The sequence below is a fragment of the Triticum urartu genome, unplaced genomic scaffold, assembly GCF_056163025.1.
Source record: "Triticum urartu cultivar PI428250 unplaced genomic scaffold, HENAU_Tu73 scaffold1280, whole genome shotgun sequence".
Classification (NCBI taxonomy): Eukaryota; Viridiplantae; Streptophyta; class Magnoliopsida; order Poales; family Poaceae; genus Triticum; species Triticum urartu.
The window spans coordinates 1-7,226 of record NW_028259747.1 but is presented as its reverse complement, the minus strand read 5'-3'; the positions used below and the strand labels follow the sequence as shown (position 1 = coordinate 7,226).

Below are 7,226 nucleotides of genomic sequence, written 5' to 3'. Positions count from 1 at the left end.
AGCGCGTCCTTGTATAATGCTCAAGGCTCTAGGCTGAGTAGCAGGAGCAACTTTTAATTTGTTATGAGCCCAAACGATAGATTCAATGAGTTCTTGCCAATAACCACGGCCGCTGAATAAAAACATTAAACTGAAGGCCCAGACAAAATGAGCACCTAAGAAAAAAAGACCATATGCAGATAATGAAGAACCATAAGACTGAATGACTTGCGATGCCTGTGCCCACAAGAAATCTCGAAGCCACCCATTAATCGTAATGGAACTCTGTGCAAAGTTTCCCCCTGTAATATGAGTTACCACCCCTTGATCACTTATAGTACCCCAAACATCCGACTGCATTTTCCAACTGAAATGGAAAATGACTACCGAAATTGCATTGTACATCCAGAATAAACCTAAGAAAACATGATCCCAGGCGGATACTTGACATGTTCCCCCTCGGCCAGGCCCATCGCAAGGAAAGCGAAAACCTAGATTTGCTTTATCGGGTATCAAACGGGAACTCCGAGCAAATAAAACACCTTTCAAAAGTATTAATACAGTCACATGTATGGTAAATGCATGAATGTGATGGACTAAAAAATCTGCGGTTCCTAATGGAATAGGTAACAAAGCCACTTTGCCACCTACTGCTACTAACTCGCCGCCTCCCCACGTTAAGCTAGTACTTGTTGTTGCACCAGGAGCTGTTACGCCAGGCGCAGTAGCATGGATATTTTGTACCCATTGAGCAAAGATAGGTTGTAATTGTATGGCAGTATCCGAAAACATATCTTGTGGACGGCCTAAAGCACTCATGGTATCATTATGAATGTACAAGCCAAAACTGTGAAAACCTAGAAATATACATACCCAGTTAAGGTGGGATATGATTGCATCGCGGTGTCTAAGGACGCGATCTAATAGATCGTTGTATCGAGTAGTTGGATCATAGTCTCTTACCATAAAAATTGCTGCATGTGCAGCAGCACCGACTATTAGAAATCCGCCAATCCACATGTGGTGTGTGAACAAGGAAAGTTGTGTACCATAGTCAGTAGCTAGGTATGGATAGGGAGGCATAGAATACATATGATGAGCTACAACAATGGTTGTAGAGCCTAGCATAGCTAGGTTAAGAGATAATTGAGCATGCCATGACGTTGTTAAGATTTCATAAAGACCCTTATGGCCTTGTCCTGTAAATGGGCCCTTGTGAGCCTCCAAAATATCTTTAAGTCCATGGCCAATACCCCAATTGGTCCTATACATATGACCTGCGATTAGGAAAAGAATAGCAATAGCTAAATGATGGTGCGCAATATCGGTCAGCCAGAGACCACCGGTTACTGGATCTAGTCCTCCGCGAAAAGTCAGAAATTCTGCGTATTTGGACCAATTTAAAGTGAAAAAAGGGGTTGCTCCTTCGGCAAAACTAGGATAAAGTTGAGCCAAAAGGTCCCGATTCAAGATAAATTCATGAGGAAGTGGTATCTCTTTAGGATCCACCCCAGCGTCAAGAAATTGGTTAATTGGTAAAGATACATGAATTTGGTGCCCCGCCCAAGAAAGAGACCCAAGTCCTAATAATCCCGCTAAGTGGTGATTCAACATGGATTCTACATCTTGGAACCAGGCCAATTTGGGAGCGGCTTTGTGATAATGGAACCAACCAGCAAAAAGCATTAACGCTGCAAAAATCAATGCACCAATTGCAGTACAATAGAGTTGTAATTCACTAGTTATTCCAGATGCTCGCCAAAGCTGAAAAAAACCAGAGGTTATTTGGATTCCTCGGAAACCCCCGCCTACATCACCATTCAATATTTCTTGCCCTACTATAGGCCAAACTACCTGAGCACTGGGTCCAATGTGAGTAGGATCACTTAGCCATGCTTCATAATTGGAAAAACGGGCGCCATGAAAGTACATGCCACTCAACCAAAGAAAGATAATGGAAAGTTGCCCGAAATGAGCACTAAAGACTTTTCGAGAAATCTCCTCCAAATCACCAGTATGACTATCGAAATCGTGAGCATCAGCATGTAGGTTCCAGATCCAAGTGGTAGTATCAGGGCCCTTAGCTAGTGTTCTTGAGAAATGGCCGGGTCTGGCCCATTCCTCAAAAGATGTTTTTACAGGATCCCTATCCACAACAATTTTTACTTCTGGTTCCGGCGAACGAATAATCATTAAGTCCTCCTCTTTCCGGACAAGACATACAAAGAGACCCGCCAACTGTCTTTTTAGTGAATCTTTGAAAGATATATATTTTGAAAGATAGATTTTGAAAGATAGATTTTGAAAGATAGATATTGTGATTAGTTCTTTTCTTTACTATCTACCATCCTTCTATTTTTTTTTTAGTTATTCACTGGAGCAATTATATATTGAAGTCAATCCGAGGCAAGTGTTCGGGTCTATTATGACATAAAGATTAGGTGCCTAACGGACATTGTTTATCTTGAAAAACAAATATTTCTCGACGTAAGAAAAAAATCTTTTTTATTTTTAATTTAAGAAACTAGTGTATTTTTTTTGAGGGCATAAGCTCCTATCTATATCTACTTTCCTTGAGCATAATATAGGGTTTTTTATTTGATTCTAAATTCCAAGATAACTCATTAGAATTATTAATAAGATGGTCCTAATATATTAGCAATATTTAGATTGCCCCCTCTTTTTATTCACTTTATTACTTCTATTCTAGACCCTATCCCTATGGTTTATTCTTATGAAATATCATATAAAATAGAAGGTATAAGAAATGGATATAATGAAATTCTTGATTCGATCTTACGACCTAATTTATTTGATTAATGGATCAACAACCAAACCACCCATTTTATGAAAAAGAAGGAGCATGGTCTTATTCAAATTCAAAGCGCTTCGTAATCTTCAACCAGTTCTGTGCTTCAATATAATTTCCCGGAGTAAGCGCTATAGCTTGTTTCCAATATTCAGCAGCTTGATCAAACCAAGCTTCCGCAATTTCCGAATCACCCTGTAGAATGGCCTGTTCTCCTCGGTCGGAATAGGAAGTTCCTTCCCTTAGAACCGTACTTGAGAGTTTCCTACCTCATACGGCTCAGAAATTGCTATCTGAATTTCCCCTATCTTAACTGAATTCGATTTATCAAAAATCGATCCAATTTGTTCTTGGGTTAAGCAGAAGAAATTAATTACCTAAGTTTCAAACCCTAATTTTTATCAATAATCAGTTTGATCTTTTTTCCCACCTTCAGAAGAATGAAGCATAGATAGATATAGAGCCTTCGTTCAAATTTTCTGAGAGGTAACTATCCCGGTTTCATATATGAAATCTCTATAGAATCCTTGAAAAAGACTTTTTTCCATAAGAAAGAAAAAAGAACTTACTATCTTTGGGATCTGATACTACACCGCTGCTTAATCCCTTAGTGGATCGGCTCTATTACATAAGCGGATTCCTAAATTTTGCCCCATATCATGGGATAAGTAAGCAGTTTTTTTTAGTTGTATCGACCCAGTCGCTCACTAATTGATCTTTACGGTGCTTTCTCTATCAATTTGAGAAACTTTATCCATAGAGTAGTAGTATAGGCCATACTTTCTTCGTTTTTTGATTCTCGTGAAGTGTCCTTCCTTCCTACAGCTGATAGGGAAAAATCGTTGTTTTTACGATCCCTATGTAGAAAGCCCTTTTTTTCTAGTATTTACTAGAAAATTTGATCCTCTCTTTTTTTTTTTTCTTTCTATAGTGGAGATAGTCGCACGTAATGACAGATCACGGCCATATTATTAAAAGCTTGCGGTAAGAAGGGGTTTCGTTCTAGTGCCCGGAAATAATATTCCAAAGCCTTTGTATGCTCTCCATTGCTTGTGTGTATAAGGCCTATGTTATAGAGTATATAACTTCGATCATAGGGATCGATTTCTAGTCGCGTAGCTTCATAATAATTTTGCAAAGCTTCCGCATAATTTCCTTCGGATTGAGCCAACATCCGTTACGGTCGTTCATTCTATTCAAAAAATCTCCGTTCCAAAACCGTACATGAGGTTTTCATCTCATACGGCTCCTCCCTTCTGTACATAATAGTACTAAGCGAAATAATCTATAGAATCAAAATAGAATTAGTCCCGTCTCATTATGAACCGAAAGGGGCTGGTATTTTTCCAAGAAATCTCTAGCCAACCTTCCCACAAGAGGTTTTTCTTAACACCAATGAATTCTATTAATGCTAGAGGAAAACGATAGCTCCAATAATTTCTTTGTTCTCAACGCCTCCTATTTAGAGGAATTAGCTACTTCAACGATCTTTGATGGTTATAGGGGTATCCAAAGTACAAACCTGATGGTTGTTTGTTATCCCAACCATTCTTCCCAGCCCTGATACCGATCAGGAAAGGGGTAATTTCTAACAAAGTTTTTCTCTTGTTGATTCCTATTTCTAGGTGTAGTGCTTTTCTCCCCTATGCTGCCTACGGATACTAATAGAGTAGGATTGGCCTGTAATCCATACCATACCATATCCTGTAGGTGTAACCTTTCGCTCAATACTCAAATCTACAATTGAAGTATCTGAAGCCGCATCAATCGAGGATACACGACGGAAGGAATTGTTAGTTCGCCTCACCTTCCCGAAGCGTGGGTTTGTTTGCTTTACAAATTTGGTTCTCTCTATGCCAACCCCCCTCTCTTTTTCGTAAGACTGAGGTATAGGTAGGGCTAAAAAAAAGCAAAAAAAAGAGTCAAATCGCACCATCTCTATAATAAGTAAATGCCTTTTTTTCTCCTGAGGTTGTCGGAATTATTCGCAATAAAATATTGGCTACAATTGAGGAGGTCTTATCAATGAAATTTCCATTTCCACGGGATCTAGGCATAATTCCCAACCCATTCTATATAGAATTGTTTTCATTCCTTCACAAAATAACATAAAAACAAACACATTCGATTCTTATAATTATAAATAGATTGATCCATATGCTCTACTCTAAATCCATATGCTTTAAATGGATAAGAGAGATATGGATTTTCCGCTCAGCTCAAATTGTATCCTTTTCCTTCTGCTTGGACACGAAGAGATATGAAATATTTGACTAAGACTGGATTTCATTCCACTTTCCTATTTCTGAACAACAACTTATGTTATCAACTATTTCGTGTTTTCAAAGTTATTAATTGTCTCATACCCTATTTTTGATTTCGATAGTATGGTGTAGCGTATCTTATGCAAACGGAATTCTAAGGTTTCTTTATTTTATTATGCAATAAGAAGAATTCTTCCATTTTCTTTTTCTTTAGTTGCGGGAAAACCCAAATTAAAACTTTTATTTTATAGCGAGCGCAATTTCTAGTAAAAAATCCTGTATCCTTCCACTTAGATCAAAAGGAATTTTTCCAATAGAACTATGGAACCCCCGAGTGGTTGCGGTTGTACCTGTACTGCAGGAATAAGAAAACTCGCTATTCACTCAGTTTATTTTCCATAATAAGTTATGTAGGAGAGATGGCCGAGCGGTTCAAGGCGTAGCATTGGAACTGCTATGTAGACTTTTGTTTACCGAGGGTTCGAATCCCTCTCTTTCCGTTTTTCTTAATTCATCAACGTTAAGGATCACAATGTATCAAATCAAATAACAATTTTTTCCAGCAATAATATAATATCTTATATTATCTTATTTTGATTTAATAGAAATTAGAAATTCTCTATAGCAAATTACTGTGGTATGTAAAATACACATAGAGGAAAAAAGAAAAAAGGATCCTAATCCTAGGGTTAATCAATTTTAGCTAGTTGATGGGAAAATACAAATTAATGGTAATGGTCTTAGGGCGATTTAGTTCGGGGAAAGGGGAAGGGGAAGAAAATTCTATGAACCTTTCCTTTTTTCGTTAAGTTCAAGTCTGACGAGAGTAATATTCTACAACTAACAACTCATTTATTTTGAGACCGACCCACTTCCTATCTAGGATTTTATTTACTAGTCCTTTATATTCCAACGTGTCAATCGCCAAATGCTTTGGCAATTTCCCCGGGTCCGATGAAGCAATATAATTTTGAACCAGACCTTTTGATCTTTGGTTATCTTTCGTAGTAATAATATCTCGGGGTTTGCAACGAAAACTTGGTATATTGACTATACGACCATTAACTAAAATATGTCTATGGTTGACTAATTGGCGGGCCCCAGGAATGGTTGAAGCCATACCCAATCGAAAAAGGATATTATCCAAACGCATTTCAAGTAATTGTAGTAAAACCTGGCCTGTTGACCTTTTTGCTTTTCCAGCGATATGTACATATCTAAGTAATTGTCGTTCTGTCAGACCATAATGAAAACGCAATTTCTGTTTTTCTTGAAGACGAATACGATATTGCTCCTTTTTCCCAGAATTGAATTTTTTTTTAAGATTACTTCCGGATTTAGGTGTTTTTCTAGTGAGTCCTGGTAAAGCTCCCAGACGGCGTATTTTTTTTAAACGAGGTCCTCGATAACGGGACATGAAGACTCCTTTTTTTATTTTATTGAAATTTCATTTTACACAATTAATTTCATTGTATTTACATTACAGAATACATCGAAATTAAAACTGAATTAAACTACAGGATAAACAGAGTAAAATCAACTAAAGTACCCCAAAAAATGGAATTTCATCAAAATCTTTTTTTTTTGTATATATATTATTTATTTTATTGTTTTTGTATCTAGCAAAATTGTAAGGTAAAAAACATAAAAGATCCTGGATTCTCCATTTAATTCGGAAAAAAAGAGATTCTTGTTCGTAGAACATCGATAGAGAAAAAAAAGCCGACTATCGGATTTGAACCGATGACCCTCGCATTACAAATGCGATGCTCTAACCTCTGAGCTAAGTGGGCTTACATAACGGAAATAGTGTAACAAATAGAAATAGGTATAGTATAGGAAATCCGTAAAATCTCAGATATTAGTTATTAATCTTAGCTATTAACTAGTTCTAAATTTGAAGTTATACTTATAAAAATAAAAAAATACTAAAACTTCTTAAAGATAAAGTTAGCTTGATATGCTTAACTATAGGATATTAAAAAATAAAATTATAGAATTTATTGGTATTTTCATTCGATCATTATAGACTTTATTATTTGTTAATAATTTGAGGATTAATATTTCACTAAGGGGAACATAGAGTCAGAGTAAATAAAATTGCTAATTCTGATTAGAAAAAAAGAATAAATATCAAGCGTTATAGTATAATTTTGAATACTATAAAAAAGTAA

The 7,226-nt window shown here is 36.5% G+C and overlaps 2 non-coding genes across 2 annotated transcripts; one reads left to right on the top strand and one right to left on the bottom strand.

Moving 5' to 3' along the window:
- Positions 1–5,465: 5,465 nt before the first annotated feature.
- On the top strand, positions 5,466–5,552 carry TRNAS-GGA (transfer RNA serine (anticodon GGA)). The gene has a single exon. It is a non-coding gene; the product is annotated as a tRNA-Ser (tRNA).
- A 1,220-nt stretch (positions 5,553–6,772) lies between these two features.
- On the bottom strand, positions 6,773–6,845 carry TRNAT-UGU (transfer RNA threonine (anticodon UGU)). The gene has a single exon. It is a non-coding gene; the product is annotated as a tRNA-Thr (tRNA).
- Between the last annotated feature and the right edge of the window lie 381 nt (positions 6,846–7,226).